The sequence below is a fragment of the Hippocampus comes genome, unplaced genomic scaffold (genome assembly GCF_001891065.2).
Source record: "Hippocampus comes isolate QL1 unplaced genomic scaffold, H_comes_QL1_v1.1 scaffold381, whole genome shotgun sequence".
Classification (NCBI taxonomy): Eukaryota; Metazoa; Chordata; class Actinopteri; order Syngnathiformes; family Syngnathidae; genus Hippocampus; species Hippocampus comes.
Genome location: NW_017805016.1, coordinates 392,927 through 415,042, shown reverse-complemented (window position 1 = coordinate 415,042; position 22,116 = coordinate 392,927). Strand labels below are relative to the sequence as shown.

Genomic DNA, 22,116 nt, shown 5'->3' with positions numbered 1-22,116 from the left:
CCCACCCCACCACCTCCACCCCCATCCAGTATATTAGCAGATCTCAGTATGTCCACTCCTCTTGTGAACAGGGATGAGAAGGAGCTGGAGGGAGAGGAAATAAAGGTCTGACGAGTCTTGGCACGGAGAGGATGGAGGCTGAGACAGATGGCATGAAGTCTGCGGCACTCTGGCGTGGCTCGCCTGGTGCTAAAATCCTCCTCTCTCACATTCCAACAAATCCTACCAGGAGGCCGGGGAGTCTGTCACACCATGTGTGTGTGTGTGTGTGTGTGTGTGTATACACATGGACATGCACATGCATAGAGATGGGATCCAGCAGGGGTCGGAGATCTGCAGGGACTCATGTCAACCCCCTAATGGGAAAAGGGGGAGCTTAGTTGAGCGCAATGACCTTTAGCATTTTGGATAAACTAGGACGAATCATGGAGGGGACAATTCCATGTATATCAGTCCAAGGAAGGAAGGCATAAGAAGCTTCACCTTTTTGTTTTTGTTTTTTTTGTTTTGTTTGTTTTTTTTTTTTTTTTTTGCTTGGACAATCACAATCCTAACAAACCAGAGCCATTTTCCAAGACTCCCCGCGGGCCTCGAAATCCAAAGTGGACAGTAAGTGTAACTGTGATTACACTTCCAAGCACAAAACCAACAACTGGATCACGAGCTCGGCGTGACATCTCCAAATATCACACTTGTGGGGATTGTTTTTTTCTTATTTTATTTTTTTTCAAAGTGCTTCCTCCAATAAGAACAATCTCATTTGTTTTATACTCGAGTCTCTCCCTCTCCCTTTCTCCGTCTCACTCCCCACGCCGTCTTTCCGCTGCCCGCCTTCTGTTTGTTCTAATGAATGACTTTGGAAATGAGGTGCCGCTGTGAGGAGGTCACATGGGGCCTCAGCATCACATTACTGTTAATGATAATAAAAAGAACAATCTGTGCTAAAGCTTTGGGATGATGTTTTTTTTTTTTTGTCTTTCCCTCTTCACTTCTCATATGGAAGGAATATTTTTATCCGAATTGATGTTGACGCAATTAAAATGCACCATAAATATGATGTTGCTGTAGCTTTTTTTTTTTTTTTGTGTGTGTGTGTGTGGGAAAAGGCTGCTGTGATAAAAGGTTTACAGCAGCGTACCATCTGGGTTGCAAAGCACCCACCGAGCAGCACATCAGGCACGCGGGAGAACACGATAAAACAATATACGTCGTATATACCCTGTGGTAATGTTTTAAGTGCATACCAAAAACACCGAAGGAAGTTTTGTTATGTGTTGACAGGACTTCAACACAGGCATTGTATAGGAAGCGGTTGCATTGCTATTTCATGTTATTTGATAGGCTTCATTGTGAGTATCGCCGTCATACTGATGTTGACGCTGTATCAATATGATTGACGAGAAGGGCATTGTTTTCTGTTGTTTGCGTCAGGTATGTTGTGTTTGTGTGGCCCTTTTCTCTTGTGATGTCCATGGGGAGGAGTACGCTGTATCAATATAATTGACGAGGAGGACATTGTTTTGTGCTGTTTTCGTCAGGCTTTGTGATTGAGACTATTAAAAGCAAACCAACACAAGAAATCCTGCTGTGCGTCATCAATACTCTTAAACACAACGCAGTCGGTTCCACTGATACCTTGAGACAAACAATTACTGCATTTGAATTCAAATCACCACTCGCAATCTAGTGGAGTGCAGTTTTCAAATCACTATTTAGCGGGGAAATAAAACTCAATTTCATTTCAGTTCGTTGGTAGGCTTTCTTGTTTAAATATGTAGAAATGTAAACATGTTCAAAAAATGTATATGTTTCTTTGTTTTGTTTTATCTTTTTTAAATTTGTCTTTCAGGTAAGGAACTTAAAAAGTGAAGTCCACATTCATACCATTGTTTCACGAAAATATGAAGTTTTGTTGGCATTATTGTCATAATCTGGTTTATTTTCTCACTGACTTAATGTCGATGCCTCACGTTTGGTCGAATTTTCCAAAGTTGTCATAGTGACCCCTTGAGCGACTGGACGTCAAAGTGTTGACTAAGTTAACAACTCCAATAGAAATATATATATTTTTTGCCATAATAATTTATGGTTCATTTGCCTTTACTTTAGTGCAAGCCTAACCTGTAAGACCAAAACATCTGCAGGGTGCGACAATAACAGTGGCCTGATGGCCCGGGGTCATCACGTGACTGTGTTGAGCCACTGATGCTAAAGTTCACTGATGTTGGCCCGACCAGGCCACAATTAAAAAAACAAAAAAAAAAACAATAAACGACATGAGGCTCTCGCTCACATTTTGGCCACTGTCTGCATTTCATTGTCAGGCAAGCCTACATATATATAATTATAAATGCTGTTGAATATTGTTTTGCATCACAATACCTGTATACTGGAGCACGGATAGTGCGCATATTTTTTTTAAGCAGCTCAAGTCTGTTTCAACCACAGGTAGGGCTACATAAAATGTAGAATTCTGAATTTCTTTAAAAATTTTTGAAATCAGAGCCAATGCCAGTTCCTGTTGAGCCTGCCGCCCAAAAGATGTTATTGCTGAACTCTGATCTTAGCATGAATGTAATTAGAATCATGTTGCTTATTCTAATCCAGATGAATTTACTCCTTGTGTTTGTTAAAAAAAATACATGGGAGGAGAACCTTGAAAAAACAGATTGTATATTAAATCACAATCGAATCATTGAGAGAGAGAAAAAAAAATCACAATTAGATTATTTTTCCAAATGGTTCAGCCATACTTAAAGTGCAGGTCATCTTTTAGCCGGCTTGTTCAGATCGAGTGTGACATTCACAAGTAGTTTATTTAGCCGCAGAGAAAGATCCTCTCTTCTGGCCGTCCTTTCCTACATGGGAGGGCAGCGCAGCGTCCAAACCGTCACCCTGCGGAACGGCCGAGAGTCAATTTGGACGGCTCCGCTTGGTGTCGATGCTTCTGGCAGCGTCCGCACCTTCTTGGCCCGGGTGAACAGAGCAGGGGACGCGCAGGCCGCTTCCTCGGTTCATTGATCGGGCGCCAGGCCGCCGTCAGCCGTCGCCAAAGTTAAAGGTCAGCTCAGACCAATCTTGTTTGCTCATCCTGTAAAGAGACCGAGGGGTGTTAGTGAGATATTATTAGGCTAATCCAATGTTTGTCAACTTTTATTGACTCAAGGCACATATTTTACATCAGAAAAATCTCATTCGCAAAATAAGAATGATTTGGTCGGAATCTACTTAGAATTTTACTTACTCACTGGGAAATATTGACCTGTTTAATTGAAGACTTTGCTATTATTAAGTTGGATGAATGGCAACAGGTGGATGCACAGGTTTCTGCCACCTTGTAAAAGAGCATATCATTGTTCTGCCTGTCACTATATGTTGCTGGCATGGATACATAAATTAATCGTTTTCTGATGAAGGACGTGAAAATGACAGTCAATCCATTCAGGTACCCCCAAACATTTTGAAATGTAGCACTGATACTGTACTTAACACAATCAGTTCTGGACTGACATTTGTGTCAAAGTATGACTCGCTGTGTGCTATTCGCATTCTCCTATTAGCGTTTTTTTTCTGTGACCCTGGCTAATAGGAAAGTAGCAATGCGTATCAAAGAAATATGCTGAAGTGATACAGCTCCAATGTTCCAATATCTTTGTATGTCGGGAAAGTGTTAAGCTAAGTTTAGCCTGGGTTGTTAATGGAGGAAATTCAGAGATGTTGAGATTTTTTTTTTCCTTGTGAGTGGCTATTAAACAAATGTAAGCCATTTTTAAAGGTAATGCTGTATGTAGTTTGAAATGTTATATTCAAGTTTTGTGATCCAATGTTGGGGAATATTTGTAATTTAAATTCTAGACAAAAATAAATATTTTTAGTGGTAGTTTGTGTCTCTATCTATCTCGCTATCTAGCTATCAAGCTAGTTATTTTTTTATGGTCCCTCTTCTCACCCAGTAGCAGGGGTTTACTTTTGATCATCTTTGCAATTGTGTTATCCACGGTGTAAAACATGATAGGACAATCTTAGGTTAGCTTAGCAATTAGCATAGCTTCTCCCTCCTTCATAACGACACTTGCCGGAAATGTATATTTTCCGTTGCTACAGAGGCGATGATGACTGACTTTGGAGCGACTCCGCAACATGTTTAGCCGTAGCGGTAGCCAGCCAAGTTCGTTGCCAGGTAGCTGATGTGGTGTAAGTAGCACCGAACTGTGCCTCAACCTCCGACAAGCTGCGGTGAGTGACGTAAGCAAAGCAGCCCACTGAAGCTTTTGGGGACGGCGCAGCGGTTTATTCTTAGTTTTGCTATTCTGTATGTTTTAACAAGGCACAAAATGCTAATTTTGCCTCGCAAATTGCCTATTTTTAGCCTTTTGAAGACCGCGTCACATTGTTGGCCAAACATTTTGCTGGTCCACAGAGCGGTCTTGTCTGATGACAGCGGCAGATGGACAAGAAAGTCAGCAGTTTGAAACACGAGACACCAAAAATGTGAATAGTGGTTCGTCGATTCATTGGTTCAACTACTCTAAGTGTATTGAAGGTTGACCTTTTTGATGAAAAAAAATGTATTCACTTCCCATGCATTTATCTAATGCAAATGGTCCTGTGTTGCTCTGTGAAAGCCTCCCCGCCAAAACTTTTTAGGCCTCTTGCACTCGATTCTTCCCATGGGTCTTCATATGTCAAACTTCCTCCTATTTTTGGTGTCACGCCTCTTATAATTGCTGTTGCTTTTTAGAGATATTACCGTCCCCAGGCAAATTAAAAGTGCCATCCCGCTACTTTCCTCGCAAGGAAATTGCTTAATAAATGAGCAGGCCCCTGCTTTGCGCTGATGATCACAATTGCAGCAAAATTGCTCACCTAGGGGATGAAGCGCCACATTGTGCTCATCACCGCCTCACGTGCAGCACAACAACACGGTTAGGTTATAAAGAGGTGTGGGGGGGATAATTGTCATCCCTGACAGGAACTCTCACTTGACTGGTGGGATGGGTTTTGGAGGGGTGGGGGGCGGGGTGCGGGAAACTCAACCATCAAGAGGGTCACACCACGCAGGGTCCATAAGATGATTGTTTGTTCACACACGAACAAGCCAAATCAGGAACGTCACACATGGAGATGATTGTCCCCTGCCGCTGTCAGGTTGCATTTTTTTTTCCAGCAGCGGAGACCTCATCCTGGGAAATTGAGCAATTTCTGATTGAAACAGTGTTGGTAATTAGAGCACTTATTATTTGTTACCACTTGGCATTGCATTAGTATGCAAAGCTGGCAGTCAGCTTATCTTGGGGAAAACGTTTGTTTCCTTAATTGCCCTCTTAGGACAAAAGTGATGGGGTGGGGGTTCAGGGGGGCAGGGGGGATGCAGCAGGAAGAATAGTGCGTTCAGGGTAACATGGGGGTTAAACTGCAGTAATAGGCCGCACATGCATGGACACACACGCCGGCACCCATATGAGCAAACACACTTGCAAGGGTACAAAAGGCACTGCATTCCACAACAAGCACACACACACACACACACACACACACACACACACACACACACACACACACACACACACACACATGCACACACTCACGCACACATTAATGCACACATCAGTCCAGACACAAGTGGAGTTCGAATGAGACTTGTCCAAATGACTATTCAGCAGTGTCTGTTTTTAATGACCCTGCCTTGCACTTGAAATGAAGAATTCATCATGCGGTGATGCAATTCGTGGACTTTTGACGCTTGCTAAGCAGAAAAAAAAATAACATTAAAATAAAATAATGACTTCTTGAACTTCAAGGAAGTTTTCATACATTTTCCTCATATTCCTTTGAATCAGTTGGGTCACACTTAATTTTGTCTCGGGCCGTCTTGTAATTATGGCTTGCCTCAAGGGGGTCATTATGCCGGTGAACCCAAATAAATATTCGATCATTATTGCATATTGCGTCTGAAAGAAATTGACGGATTATTAATTTTGAAATAAGAAGTCATGGAAAATAATGTAATTATTTTTCAAGTAACTATACAATAACTATTAATTATTACACATGAAAATCTGAAATTTTGAGACAGATTTTAGCAAAGACCGTGGAAGTGGACACACATGATTTGCTTTCATGGGCCACATAAAATGATGGATCTGGCCCCTGGGCCTTGAGTTTGACACCTATAATTTAAATTCTCTTTAATATGTTTGTTTTAGGCGGCATGGTGTTCGATTGGTAAGCATGGCAGCATCACAGTACAGAGGTGCAGGGTTCGATTCTGGCTCCGGTCTTCCCCGTGCCCGCGTGGGTTTTCTCCGGGTACTCCGGTTTCCTCCTACATTCCAAAAACATGCATAGCATGTTAATGGAACACTCGAAATTGTCTCTAGGTGTGATGGTGAGTGTGCATAGTGGTTTGTCTATGGTTGCTCTGCGATTGGCTGGCAACCGGTTCAGGATGTACCCCGCCTCGACAGCTGGGATAGGCTCCAGCATGCCTGCGCCCCTCGTGAGGAAAAATCAGATTAGAAAATGGATGGATGGGTCTTTGTCTTGGGGCTGGACAATTTTCAAAGAAAATGATTGTGACCCTCCCCCCCACCCCGCCCCTCCCATTTAATATTGCGATTGTGATTTAATATGTGATTGTATTTTTTTAAGGTCCACTTCCCTTTTTTTTCACAAACATAAGCAATCATTTTTCTGTATTACAATAAAAAATATCAGATATAATGCACATGAATGAGTTGGTCTTGTAGATAACGATGGTATCTTACTGAGCGGCAAATGCTTCTGAATGCTTGAGAACGGAGTGAAATTTGAGTTTTGTACGGATTTGTAAAAGGTTGGGAAAAGTTCGCAGACAGGTTTTACTTGCCACAAAGAAATTTTCTTCAAAAATTCTTTGCGACAAGCAAATCTGTTTGAGATGACATATTTAATTCATAAATCGGTTAAAAGATGGCATTGAACTCTCTGAATCATTGCATTATATTTTTTAAATTATCGCACATCGCACTGGGTGGCGCAGCTATTGCATGTGGAGGGCGGGGGGGGGGGGACACGAATGGTTGGTGGTGGGGGGCAGTGTCCGAGTGCCCGTTTCACGGCACAAATGTGCTCCGCCATGCCATGTTTTATTTGATAATTTGTTGAATTGGACAACCTAAAATTTTGACACCTCGAAATTTTCAGTTCAAACCTTTTTACAGCATGTTTACTCGTCTTATGCCCAGTTGTCAGCAAACGAGGGAGAGGCATTAAAAAAAAAAAAAAATTGGATATTCCATCATAGTTTCAGCAAATCTCCCAAAGTCAGGTGGATTTTTTTCCCCTAAAACATCATAGCTAGAAATTACAATGTAAGGTAAAATCTGCATTGTGCAAGCGTTTATAAGACAAACTTTAATGTAAGGTAAAATCTGCATTGTGCAAGTGTTTACAAGATAAACTTTAAGATAAAAATGAAAACATCTCCAAAACGTAATGCCCTAGAAAAAAAGCAAAAACGTGTTTTTAAATCAGCATCAAAAATATGTTGAAGAACGTAAAGTCATCTCGAATTCAAATATGCTGTTGACCAGTGTAAATGACACCTCATCGGCCATCTTTCTCTGATTGGTTGTTTTTTTTTTTTTTTTTCATGGTGATTCCTTAAAAATAAAATTAGACGTACAAAGACAGCTTAAAAACAAAGCTTTAAACTGGCTCTTTGCTCAAATACGATATGATACATATATAAAATCGCAAACTCCACCTACAAAAATGATCATTTGATTAATTTCGCCGTTATGTTGCTCAGTATTATCTTTGTTGCAGCTAACTGGGATGAATTCAAAATCCAAACTGGAGCCTGATGAAGACGAAAACACACCCATGTGTTATCCCTCTTTTACCCCCCCCCTCCCACCACCCCAATAAATTAAGATTTGGCCTTGAAAAAAAATGCAATTAGTTGAGTATTTTTATTTATTTATTCGCCCGGATGACTCGGGAGGCTCATCATCACTTTGAAGTAGTTTCGGAATTATTTAGATCCTTCCTGTATTTTTGGACAGGAGAGAGTAGCTCATCTCCGAGGACAGGTAGCAAAAGCACCCGGGGGGATTTTTTTTTTAAATTCGGGCTTTTTAGGATATACAAAGACATTTTTTTAAACCCATCTGTGCGTATGAAATATGAAACTAGTCTGTTGCACACATTCAGGAACACTTCCAGGATGGCTGTTAACAAGCGAATTTCCTGTTCGTTACCCTTCTCGTTTTCACACTTTGACAAAGACAAAACAAACTTCTGCTTCTGCAGCAGTGCGATCCTTTATTGTCTTATTTTCCTCTGTTGGCTTGCGCAGCTTCCCATTAGAGACAATTACCCCCGGCCCAGTTTGTGACCCGCTAGGGTGAGAGGAAGCCTGATGTTATTTTTTTTAATGTGTCTATCTCGTGGCAAACTCTTAATGGGAAATGAGAACGTGTGACGACCCGGTGACATCATCTCCTGTTTGAAGAGATTATGCCCGCGTGTTGAAATGATTCTTTCAAAGTGCGCACAATCTCCAACACTCATTTGCAATGCACAATCAAAGTCGGGAGATAATGTGCAATTGTTTAAAAAAAACAAAACAACAATAGTTGGGACCCCCTCCAAGGTTTAATGGTGCGACGTGTTTTTTTCTAATCATAATTAAACTTGCATGGACCAGCCTGCGGGCATTTATTATGTGCTATTTATGCCAATGTTCCAATGACGATAACAAGTGAAGTTTGTATTCAAGTCTCAACAGAATGAAACAACTTGGCACCTTAGTGTTACAGGCGTAATTATGTCAAGTAACATTTTAGACTGGAATGATAAGAGAGAATAGCATCCAATTTTCTAATAATACAGGCAACGATTATACAAATTGATGGATAGAGTGCACATATAATAGGCAGTCTAATCAGCTGCAAAATGTCCTTTTACAAAGATAATAATGCTCACTTCTGACTGGATGCTACATTCACAACATGTTCGATGCTGTTGTTTGTTCAGTGGTGCAGCAAGTAAACTGCATCATGCTGAAATATATTTCGAATAGTTTGGCTGTCTGAATATGAGTGTCATTCAACACGGGGTAATATTTTCTTTGTAAAAGTATCATCTTTCTGAACATTACTTTTGGCTGGGATCGAATTGGATTGTGCAGGTGTGCCTAATCAAGTGTCCGATGACGGGCCTTTGAACCGAGCCATCCTTTTTCTGTTGTGCTTGTCGTTATTTTCAGGGAAACTGAAATTCAAGTCAATATTTTGTAATAAGTACAAATAAAATATGTATCGTGAAGTGGATCTTAAAAGAAAGGCATTGACGTGTTATTCATAATTCGTATGCATTTAATTGTGTTTAATTAATTAGACAGGGAAAATGAAACTGGGTAAACGTGAGCGAAACAATGTTTGTATATATATATATATATAAAGATAAACTTTAAGATAAAAATGAAAACATCTCCAAAACGTAATGCCCTAGAAAAAAAGCAAAAACGTGTTTTTAAATCAGCATCAAAAATATGTTGAAGAACGTAAAGTCATCTCGAATTCAAATATGCTGTTGACCAGTGTAAATGACACCTCATCGGCCATCTTTCTCTGATTGGTTGTTTTTTTTTTTTTTTTTTTCATGGGGATTCCTTAAAAATAAAATTAGACGTACAAAGACAGCTTAAAAACAAAGCTTTAAACTGGCTCTTTGCTCAAATACGATATGATACATATATAAAATCGCAAACTCCACCTACAAAAATGATCATTTGATTAATTTCGCCGTTATGTTGCTCAGTATTATCTTTGTTGCAGCTAACTGGGATGAATTCAAAATCCAAACTGGAGCCTGATGAAGACGAAAACACACCCATGTGTTATCCCTCTTTTACCCCCCCCCTCCCACCACCCCAATAAATTAAGATTTGGCCTTGAAAAAAAATGCAATTAGTTGAGTATTTTTATTTATTTATTCGCCCGGATGACTCGGGAGGCTCATCATCACTTTGAAGTAGTTTCGGAATTATTTAGATCCTTCCTGTATTTTTGGACAGGAGAGAGTAGCTCATCTCCGAGGACAGGTAGCAAAAGCACCCGGGGGGATTTTTTTTTTAAATTCGGGCTTTTTAGGATATACAAAGACATTTTTTTAAACCCATCTGTGCGTATGAAATATGAAACTAGTCTGTTGCACACATTCAGGAACACTTCCAGGATGGCTGTTAACAAGCGAATTTCCTGTTCGTTACCCTTCTCGTTTTCACACTTTGACAAAGACAAAACAAACTTCTGCTTCTGCAGCAGTGCGATCCTTTATTGTCTTATTTTCCTCTGTTGGCTTGCGCAGCTTCCCATTAGAGACAATTACCCCCGGCCCAGTTTGTGACCCGCTAGGGTGAGAGGAAGCCTGATGTTATTTTTTTTAATGTGTCTATCTCGTGGCAAACTCTTAATGGGAAATGAGAACGTGTGACGACCCGGTGACATCATCTCCTGTTTGAAGAGATTATGCCCGCGTGTTGAAATGATTCTTTCAAAGTGCGCACAATCTCCAACACTCATTTGCAATGCACAATCAAAGTCGGGAGATAATGTGCAATTGTTTAAAAAAAACAAAACAACAATAGTTGGGACCCCCTCCAAGGTTTAATGGTGCGACGTGTTTTTTTCTAATCATAATTAAACTTGCATGGACCAGCCTGCGGGCATTTATTATGTGCTATTTATGCCAATGTTCCAATGACGATAACAAGTGAAGTTTGTATTCAAGTCTCAACAGAATGAAACAACTTGGCACCTTAGTGTTACAGGCGTAATTATGTCAAGTAACATTTTAGACTGGAATGATAAGAGAGAATAGCATCCAATTTTCTAATAATACAGGCAACGATTATACAAATTGATGGATAGAGTGCACATATAATAGGCAGTCTAATCAGCTGCAAAATGTCCTTTTACAAAGATAATAATGCTCACTTCTGACTGGATGCTACATTCACAACATGTTCGATGCTGTTGTTTGTTCAGTGGTGCAGCAAGTAAACTGCATCATGCTGAAATATATTTCGAATAGTTTGGCTGTCTGAATATGAGTGTCATTCAACACGGGGTAATATTTTCTTTGTAAAAGTATCATCTTTCTGAACATTACTTTTGGCTGGGATCGAATTGGATTGTGCAGGTGTGCCTAATCAAGTGTCCGATGACGGGCCTTTGAACCGAGCCATCCTTTTTCTGTTGTGCTTGTCGTTATTTTCAGGGAAACTGAAATTCAAGTCAATATTTTGTAATAAGTACAAATAAAATATGTATCGTGAAGTGGATCTTAAAAGAAAGGCATTGACGTGTTATTCATAATTCGTATGCATTTAATTGTGTTTAATTAATTAGACAGGGAAAATGAAACTGGGTAAACGTGAGCGAAACTATATATATATATATATATATATATATATATATGATTTAAAAAGCCGCACGTGAGTGTTTGGTGCATTTATCATTTTACACATCGATACTATGCTACTAATATTGAATACTGGCCATTTATAAGCTATTTTCTGACGCAATTAACACTTTAATATCATTTTCTTGAAAATTAATATGCGTTTTGGGCAGAAATTGCACAGTTGTGATGTGTTCAAGATAGCTAAATTTTTCTTGGAAACGAAGTCATAGAGCAGGTGACATCATATTTGGCAGGGAAAAATTAACGGGGGCCCTAAACACAGCACCCCACGCATAAAATAGGTGCATTTGTTTAATTCCCCGGGGCCAAAAAGGCTCCGAGTCAAACGTAATTAAGGTTCCGAATCTTTTTGCAACGTTTGACGCCCACAAGGATTGTTCGTGATACATTCATCGGGCTGCAGTAAGCTCAAATTGTTCGGCCCGCAACGCTGAATCAGTTGTGGTGTGTACACAGCATGACCAACAAAACGCAGCGGGGGTTCATCCACCCAAAGCACACAACGCGCTGGCTCACACGGGCCGGGCGGCCCACCACCACCGAATTTACATTTTTCCCAGTTCCTTTGAACGCAACAATAAACTCGCACTTTTACTGAAGTTTCCGAATTGGTCACACAGTTTACAATTATTTATCTTTTTACAATTATCTAAAACACTGTCGTTTCCTGGACATTAACAGTTGTTTGTTAATGAAGAGATGAAAAGTGAACATACATTTATTTGAATGAGAAGAAGAACAGACGTGAACGAAAATAACACGTATTAATAATAATAATAACAACAACAACAATAATAATAATAATAATAATGATAATAATAACAATATGATTTTGTCTTCCATGGCTGATTGTATACCAAATAGGATTTCATGACAGCAACAGATTATATTTACATGTACGCATAAATTCTTCACCGAAACTGAAATTCAATACTGTATTTGTTTTAGATCCACTTTGTTAACAGTAATTATTCCATATTCTTGCCTTTTAAACCAATTCCGCGATCCTCTTGTGTCTGCAAACGTGTGTTTAGACGGCGGGAAACAAGAACAAATGAAACATTATTGAATGCTTATTTCAAATAAGCTTCAGACTGACTCTCCAGTCTGTAAAATCTGGAAACTGCGACGTTTTTTTTTCTCCCCCCATCTCTTAATAATGACTTTCATTAAAGTCCCAGATTTGCGGTTTATTTGCCATCGAGCCATTTTACCTCATCCCCGTCGGAATGTGTGCTTCAATCTTTCCATAATTGCATTTTTTGCCTTCCAGACTGGGGCTGGGGTAATTACTTTGTCGCAGGTAGGTAAATTGAAATCTAATATTTAATCCTCCTTAAATCCGAGCTTTCTGACGCTGCGGCGAGTTGAGATCTTCGTCAGGTGTGTGTGTGTGTGTGTGTGTGTGTGTGTGTGTGTGTGTGTGTGTGTGTGTGTGTGTGTGTGTGTGTGTGTGTGTGTGTGTGTGAGGGAAATCTTTTGTCGTCATAGGCAGAAAACAAGATTACGAGATCTTGATCAGACGGTGTTCCCCCGCAACGTCACAATGTACTGTAATGTTGTCACACAAAGTGAACGGAGTTTTTACAAGGGGGAAATGTATACAAATAAACACATAAAGATGATTTAAAAGAAGATTGTCGCTGATGGTGTCGTGGTACACTCGCCTGATTTATGAGCGGGCAGGATGGAGTCGGTTCCCACTCAGTGTCGATGTGGGTGTGGATGGTTGTTTGTGTGTAGATGTGCCCTGACATTGACTGGCGACCAGTTCAGGGTGTAATCTGCTTTGCGTCCGAAGTCATCTGGGATAGGCTCCAGCAGCCCTCGCGACCCTGTTCAGGATAAGCAGTGTTGAAAATAGGTGGATGGATAGATTAAAAAAAAAAAAGTCTATGAATGCAGGGCTACTTTTGGACGGGTGTGGCATGTCCCATAAAGGTACCGTTCCGTGGATCCAGGAAACAACATTTATAAATGCATGAAAAATGAATAGTGACAATTTTCAAACTTATTCGATACATTGATGTGATTGCATATTTAATAAACACAATTTAAAATATTAATTGAAATGATCTTGAATGCTGGGGAAATGACACTTCACCATGAAATATAACGATTTTCTTTCTTTAGAAGTGTTATATGTTTGCATATGTATGTTTCTTCTTTTCCAACTATTATTATATTTCAGTTTCTAAACACAAAACCAACAATTTATAACGAATTCACTGTTTAGTCGTGTCCCTGGTTTTCAGTCTGCCCTCCTCTGACAAATTTGGACTATTCCACATGTCACGTGGTCCACAGGAAGTTGCAGATCGTCTGCAAACCACGGGAATGCTAAAAGTAACTCAATCATTCATTTTTCAGTGTATTCCAACTATGATTTCGGAGGGTTAAAATCTCAACCATGTCCCGTTCCCAAATTGTTTTTGTTGTTGTTGCTATTTTCTATGAAATCGCTGAAACGTGCGTAGTGTCAAAACGCTATTAGCATAAATACCATGCGGCTATATTTCATGGACAGTAAGCCCCCTTGCAGTTGCATTTCAACATCGCAGATTCACATATCCGCAAATTTTTTTTTTTTTTTGTTTGTAACCTATCCTCATAATTTCCAGCATTTTTTTTACTATGCCTACTTGCTGTTTTTGGACCCAATTCCCCACTTACTTGCAATTTTTTTCCTCGTGTGTTGGGGTATCAGGACAATTATAATGAGTGTCAATTATTCGCTGATATATGCTGGGTCTGACTAGGAATAGAGCAGGTCCACTGTATTTGCTCACTCAATGCTAAAAAAAAAAAAAAACTCCCTGATACTTTCAGTTCTGATACTCAATTGACTTTCAGTACAATTCTCTCTCTCTCTCTCTCTCTCTCTCTCTCTCTCTCTCTCTCTCTCTATAAATCATACATATAATTATTTTCAGAATTCTCTTAATGACAACATTAATCAAAGAGAAGACAGTTTCAAACTTTCACTGGGCCCTTTATTAGGTATACCTGCATTCATAATCTAACGTGAGGCCCAATACAGGAACTTTATGAAATCTGCATAAGCAGCAGTAAGGATGCTCAGTCATTAATTACCTCCACTAAGGTATATTTATTTGTCATTTACATATAATATGATCTATAATGATAATCACTTTTCAAACAAGTTATTGCTGATTTAAAACATTCATAGCTAAGGCAATCCTTATTGATAGAGAAAATGGTGGGGCCCATCCACTTCTTGCATAACAATGAAGACATAAACAGCTTCATAAAAATGGTATAAGTTGCTCACTTTACATGTGTTGGCTACTACTCATTAAAGCCCATTACACTCTTGTTTTTATTATCGTAACGGTAAAGTCATGCAATAGTTCAGATACTCTCAATTTCATCCATCCATCCATCCATTTTCAACAGCGCCTATCCTGAACATGTGGTGGTTGGGGTGCTGCTGGAGCCCATCCCAGCTGACTTGGAGCAGAAGGCTGATACCCCGAACTAGTCACCAGTCAGTCGCAGGGCACATAGAGAAAAACGACCATTCACACCCACATCCACACAGTGTATTTCTTTTTTTATTGTATTTAAATCGCGACAATGCTTCTCCTGTCCAGCCTCGGTGGAAAGCTTCACTCCACCATTTTTTTTAACCATTCTAGTTCAGCATCATGTTCTATTACTCCACGATTGAATGAATACTTCACTTTTTCCGTTTTTCTTGTCACGTCGCTGCGTGAATCCGTTGGCCTTGCGTCTTTCAAAAAATTTGCAGTCACGAGCAATGAAAGGCAAGCGTGCATGAGGCGGCTGTGGCAGCTCCTCTTCAGTCTTTTTTGCAGGTATGCAGTGGGTGGGTGACAGGCAAGAGCGGAGGCAGGTAGCATGCTAAAAATCACTTCACTGGAGATCTCACATCAAAGTGGAAGCAAACCTCATATTGATTGAACTTTCAAGCTAGGAATAAAAATATGCTGTGACATCAGAGCAGCTAAAATGTGACTGTCATGTTTTTCAAACTTGGCTGTACAAGTGACTCAAAAGAACTATTGGGCGGTGCACACACACACGCATACACACATGCACGCTCGCGCCGCAGTAGACAACGAGCCGTCTTTGTCTTACGTGATCCTCAAAGTCCGATTAGATTGAGAGACACGCGTGAGGAGTTTGTCAAAAATAAGATGATCGACAGCACTTTGGTGGTGCTGCATGGGGACTTCTCAGGAGCACTGTCACTGTCAGAAAATCTGATGCAGACCTGCCACTTGACGGGGGAGGTGACACGGGACTGAGACTGATCGATTCCCAAACTGACAACTAGATTCTGATGCTGTGGCAGTGCTTTATTTTTGCGTTGGGATTAAAAAAACAAACAAACAAAAAAAAGTCCTGGTTGCTTGCGTTTGTGGTTTAATTGCCATGACAAGACTTGGTAAGAACGGCGTACAAGCAGCCGTGCAGCAAAGTCCAGATAGAGCGCAGTGACGATTTGGATCCTGACCTTTCTAGTTCCATCAAAAAAGGTTCAAAACTATAAACGCAACACTTTTGTTTTGGCTCCCATCTGAACTCAAATTTCAAAAGCAGGACTTTTTCTATGAATGCAAAAGGCTCATTTCTCTCAAATATTGTTTTCAAATCTCTCTAAATCTGTATCAGCGAGCACTTCTCCTTTGCCAAGATAGTCCGTCCACCTCACAAGTGTGGCGTATCAAGATGCTGATTAGACAGCGTGCTTAGTGCACAGGCGTGCCGGATCCGCAGTACAGAAATAAAAAAGTCAGGCTAATTCTGTTCCGATTTTGCCTTACCTCGACCAAGGACGTCAAACGTAGAACTATTTCAAATCTTATGAGATTGTCCGATCAGATCATCATTTGGTCCGTGGTGTGTCATGAGTGAATTTCTCCCAATAGGGTCCTAAGTGGTCCAACAATCTTAAACAAATATTTGTATCATAAACTACGTTGATACAATCAAATAAATTTGTATAATTAAATAAATAAATAACACGTTCAGTATTTAAGACCAAAACTCTTCATTTGTGTGGGGAGAGCCAACAACTCTCGAGTGATTTCATTGACTGTGACGTGGGCGCAATGTAGCTACGCATTCTGATGGAGGTCTAATGAAACGACCGTAAATAAAAATAAACGTCCCCGACCCAATGTGTGTGTGTGGTTTTTTTTTTGGGTAGAAAACTGCGTTTCCCAGATGGCAAGTTTCTTTTTGATGACACCACCATTCGGCAATGCATTTCGGAAACACTTGAGCTACATCAACGTCACAAAGCCACAACATTTTTACTTATTTATGTATTTTTAAATCAAAATTTCTTCCTCAGAGTACTCTGAGATCAGCATCGGAACCAAATTTTTATGCGCGCGGTGTTCACTGTTGAAATTATTGGCGTACGCCACACACAATATGACCAAAGAATGCTCGATTTTTGTACACTTGAACACTGTAGCACTTGAACGCCCAGTTTGAACATTAACACTCCTCTATCTAGGAAATGTAATATACTGTATGTATATATATATATATATATATAGAGAGAGAGAGAGAGAGAGAGAGAGAGAGAGAGAGAGAGAGAGAGAGAGAGAGAGAGACAGAGAGAGAGACGATGCTTGCATGATTATTGTATTGCACACCGGTTAAATAACAGCTGCGCCTTCAGTAATTACACGTGTCCACTCCACATTTCCATCTTCAATTAAAATAGCACCACCTGGAAAGAGCCATGACCCCTTGCGATAATCATAGTGTTGTAATTCCTTTTGAGCTCTTGTATGGTCAATAAAAACGATCAATATTCACTGCTAGTGTATTGATCATCTATCAGAAGAGATTGGGAGTAGTACATCGATGGATATTTTTCGCCAGCCCGAGTTTGGCCATATGTTGCCGTGTTGTTCAACGTACATTCCACGTGTGTTTTCCGTTTGTGATGCGAAAGCCGACACTCTCCGCACTTTTCCCCTTCAAAGTCGCCTCCTGTTGTGCATTGTGATCACAATAGTGTCAATCTTGTACCTTCAAAGCGTCACCCCTGTTTGCGGCTCTGAGTGGCTGCCTCGCCCGCTTGCAGCTTTGATGGCAGCTCTCAAAACAGCTGGATGGAGTGTGACAAAAACACACCAAAAAGAAAAAAAATCTAAGGAAGATAAATCATTTGTATTGATTTTTTTTTTTGGGGGGGGGGTGACGCCTGAAACTTAATCTGGCTGCAAAGTCCTCATTTAAGATTTTGTCTATACAATTTCCCCACTTCAGCATAATCACAACAAAACACACACAAAATCAACTCCATTTGCGTTTAGTAAATGTCTACTTGAAAATGCCCAAACACAAGCTGGTCCATGTAAAGCCTCCCAGGTGAAGTACCCACCCATAATGGCACACAAAAAGATTTAATGTGCAAATATAGTTCAATAAAGGTAACAAAATCAACTTGGGGAAACAAACAAGACCAAGATAAATCATAACATATTTTTTCGAACTATTAATGCGACCTATAACTGAGGCTGAATGTGTACTGTAAGCATTTGTCAAACTTCCACCGTTCCATTAGCAGTCTCTTTTTCTGTGTCAAAAATTTCTCATACACTGAATAGAAAAATGTTGACACAGCCCTGTTAGCCCAAGTTTTATTGGACAGTCACAAAATCTCCTAAACACATCAGGCAAAATGCGTTATGGCCCGAAAACTGCAAGGAAGCAGAAAAAAGCCAACTAGAACAGTCAAACGTGATTTGGCGTTAATCAAAGGCACTTGGTGCCAGGTGAGGGCTCACAAGGTGGCTAGAATTATGTAACGTTCAAAACCACCGTCAGTGTCAACAAAAATCCTTCAGGAAGCAGCAACATATCAGAAATATCTTACTAGAACTGAAAAGAAAATATTTGGATTTAATTAGAGGCAGTTGAAATGGTCTCAGGTGTCTGCCAACTCCTATTTAAGTCAAAGCGCCCTATTTACATTCCCAGGGCAGCGAGTCTTGCGTAAAGCGCAGTCTAACTGTGCACATGAGTGGAGTTTTCTTTCTTCAGTGCTTTGCTGGACTTTGCACACATAGAATTGGGATTAACGCGGAGTTTGCGCCATTGTGCGCCGTGGGATGGCATGAGTCTTTTCCTGGCCAATCGTGGTGGCATCACTCATTTGCATTAACATCAGACCGGTCGGAGCGCAGTACGCATGAGTAAACCATGCTTGGCATTACGGAAATAGACTCACTGGAGTCCGTGCATGACATTGGCAGGTAACCTGCATGATCTCCCCTTGCGGATGATGGAGTCAGCTATGCATGTGATGTGGGCAGTGGGAGACTGCCTCACACCTGCAGGACCGTACGTCTGTGCGCCCCTCGCCCATGCCCTCGCAACCTGCCCAATCGTGACAATGGTGCTATAAAAATATTATTAAGATGATAATGATCATAAATTGTTCAAAGAATTTATTTCTACAATAATTCGGAGGGATTGTTCTATGCTGGTGCCATATTTATGAATCAAATCCAGTAACATCCACTACACACATCTATGGAGCACCAAACTTGTCTGCCTGCAGCTCATTCACGAAAATCCCGACATACCACCTGCACCACAAGACAGTATCTATCCATCTATCCATCCATTTTCTGATCCGCCTTATCCTCACAAGGGTCGCGGGGCATGCTGGAGCCTATCGCAGCTGTCACCGGGCAGTAGGTGGGGGACACCCTGAACCGGTTGCCAGCCAATCACAGGGCACACAGAGACGAGCAACCATTCACACTCACAATCACAACTAAACACAATTTAGTGTGTTCAATCAGCCTGCCATGCATGTTTTTGGAATGTGGGAGGAAACCGGAGTACCCAGAGAAAACCCATGCAGGCAGAGGGAGAACATGCAAACCCCACACAGGAAGGCCGGAGCTTGAATCCAACCCGGTACCTCTGCACTGTGAGGTCAACGTGCTAACCACTGGACCACCGGGCCGCCCACAAGATCGTATTAGCGAGTCTAAAATATAGTCTCTTTGTAATGAAATTTGCAGATACGCCAGGGGGTGGGCAGGAATACCCACTGAGGCACAGCATGTCTACCAAAGTCACAAACACACTGAACTAGGCAATTGCTCCTGCACGAAAATGACGATGTACCTGTATTTACGCCGAGTGCAGACTACTTTCTCTTACCAAATGTAAAAAATGCAATCGTCAGATGAGTCGGTGGCAAGGCAAATTGGTGCGCCGAAACGCCCACAGAGCAGCACACATAGCACAAAAATACACCCGACTTGCACCAGCACGATAAAGAAGTTTTTACATCGAGCGCACAGATGCTAGTGTACCAAAATAGGGACCAATATGTAATTTACCATAAGTCCGAATGTGACTGATTCATTTTAAACACGGTCACTGCACGAGGGGTGTGCGCAATTGTGCAAACAACATTATTTCAGTGGCTTATTTTTACTTCACCTCTCAAAGATTTTGTAAAAATTAAATGGGGTTGCACAGGATGTAGCTCGCATTAATAGTTAGAAAATAATTCCCACTTTACTGTGCATAGTAGATTGACGAGCGACGGATCGCATGAAGTTACCCCAAACTTATCAATATTTTAATTTACTAATCAAGTAGTGTACACATGGGTTTTAAATGCATTATTTCCTAGAGCCTTAGCAAGCAGTACATCACAGGATGCTAAATAAAGGAGAAGGAAGCCATACATGCAAAATATCAAAGATATCATTAAAACGTTGAGTTGCGTGTGCTCAAAAAGCCACAACCAAATAGAAAAATCGTGTCATTTGAAAAAGAACAACAAGAGCAACACATTTTCAATCATGGTCACAGTTGAGACAGATTGAAATCATCAGTTAGGAGAGAAAAGAAATAAATAAAAGTGCTTGTGGAGGGAAGCGCCGTAAACGATACCCTGACACATGAGAGCCAATGGCCAGTTTTGCAAAAGAGAAAAGTATCAAAGCAAATCTCGACAACCAGCTGCTGAAAACTTTTGCCCGTGGACTGCCCAAAGTCAAACTGATTGAAACATGTGCCAAAAAGTCCTTTTTAGTTACCTGAAATGGAATTTGCCTGGATGGAATGTGCCCCCCCCGCCGAAGCAGCTTGAAATCATCAGTTTGTGACTTAAAAAAAACTGCTTGTGAAGCGAAGCTCTTCTTCAATGTCACCCACCATCTTAACCGCAAGCCCCAAGTTACGTGTCATGAAAAAAAAAGTGGCAATCGGATCTCTAAATGCGTGAGTAGAAAAGCCCAAATTTGATCCCACGACACATGAATCCACTTTGAACGAAAAGTTTGATTTGCAATAGATGCTCATTTGCTTACTATGGAAATAAAATAAACGGTAAAGTAGAACATACTTCTGGAATGCAGTCATATTATTCCTTCCAAATTAAATTTTGTTATTATTTGCCCTTGTTGCTGTTGGATGGCGAATTCCAAAGCTTTTTAACCTCCCTGTTGCCAGATGGCCTCTTTTGTCTTTTGTCAGGACACTTTTTGGGATCTCATTCACTTTGTTGACAACGTGTTTCCCCTCTGGCCTTTTTTATGGTTTCTAATTTGCTTTCGCCTTGCTGTGCCGACTGACGGACTGTCATTGCTGGAGTTTCAGTCACCGTTTTCAGTGTTTGTGCACAGCCAGTAAGAAACTTACCACTAATGAGCATTTGTTAATCTTGTGAAGGCGGGGATGACAAATCATGAAAGGAAAAGTGGAAATGACTTATTTGTTTACTTTATTTTAATCTATAATGGTGTAAAATCATTTTTGGTCGTGGTAGTTTGATTTGTGTATATTTCGAGCAGGGGTTCCAAACTTAGGTCCCCGAGGGCCTTTTTCATGCATGTTTGAAACATACACACGTCATTCAAATGATCCGGATCATTACCAGGCTCCTGCAGAGCTTGCTGATGAGCTCATGGTTTGAATCGGGTGGCTGGAGGACGGAAACATCTCAAACCGGGCTGCCCAGCTCCGTTCCTCGAGGGCCCCTGTCCATCTTGTTTTAGATGTCGCCCTCTTTGCAAAAGCCTGATAGCGATCCGGATGTGGAGGGAGAGACGTCTACAGTAATACAGACTGGATGGGGGGCTCTCAACGATCGGACTTGTGGCACCCCTGATCTAAAACATGCGGCAAAGTTGCCCTCGGATGTTGAGACCCCTGATTTAGAGACAGTAACTAAGTACTTTCAATTAATTCTCTTCTGAGTCAAATTTTGATCCACAATATACAAAACCAGTCAAAAGTTGTTTGCTTTTTTTTTTTTTTTTTTTTTTTTTTAAATTGAAATTCATGCAGTTCATTTTCTCGTTCTGTGAAATGAAAGCGCAGAACGATTCATGGACTCATTCTATAAACCAAAATGTATTTTTAATTGTTGATTCATTAACCCTTTCATGCACCCTGTAACCTGACAACACGCTAAGCTGTTCACTGTAGTAACCGTTGTCCCTGACAGGGTTAAAGTTGTCATGAAAGGGTTCGTCCCAATTTGTACAATTATGAATAGTAATTTTTTATTTATTTATTTTTTTTTAGTTTTAGGAAACCTTACATAGTTTATGTACAATCTCAAGCTATTAATTGGACTTGATCTGCCGGACTTTCAAT

The 22,116-nt window shown here is 40.6% G+C and overlaps 2 long non-coding RNA genes across 3 annotated transcripts in view; one reads left to right on the top strand and one right to left on the bottom strand.

Moving 5' to 3' along the window:
* LOC109511937 (uncharacterized) overlaps positions 1 to 22,116 on the top strand; it is a 204,860-nt gene that overhangs the window by 139,291 nt on the left and 43,453 nt on the right. The window lies entirely within an intron of this gene.
* LOC109511940 (uncharacterized) overlaps positions 2,681 to 22,116 on the bottom strand; it is a 36,825-nt gene continuing 17,389 nt past the window's right edge. For both annotated transcript variants that reach the window (XR_002167425.1, XR_002167424.1), the window contains exon 3: positions 2,681 to 3,091. This is a non-coding gene — a long non-coding RNA (uncharacterized LOC109511940). The remainder of the gene's footprint in view (positions 3,092 to 22,116) is intronic.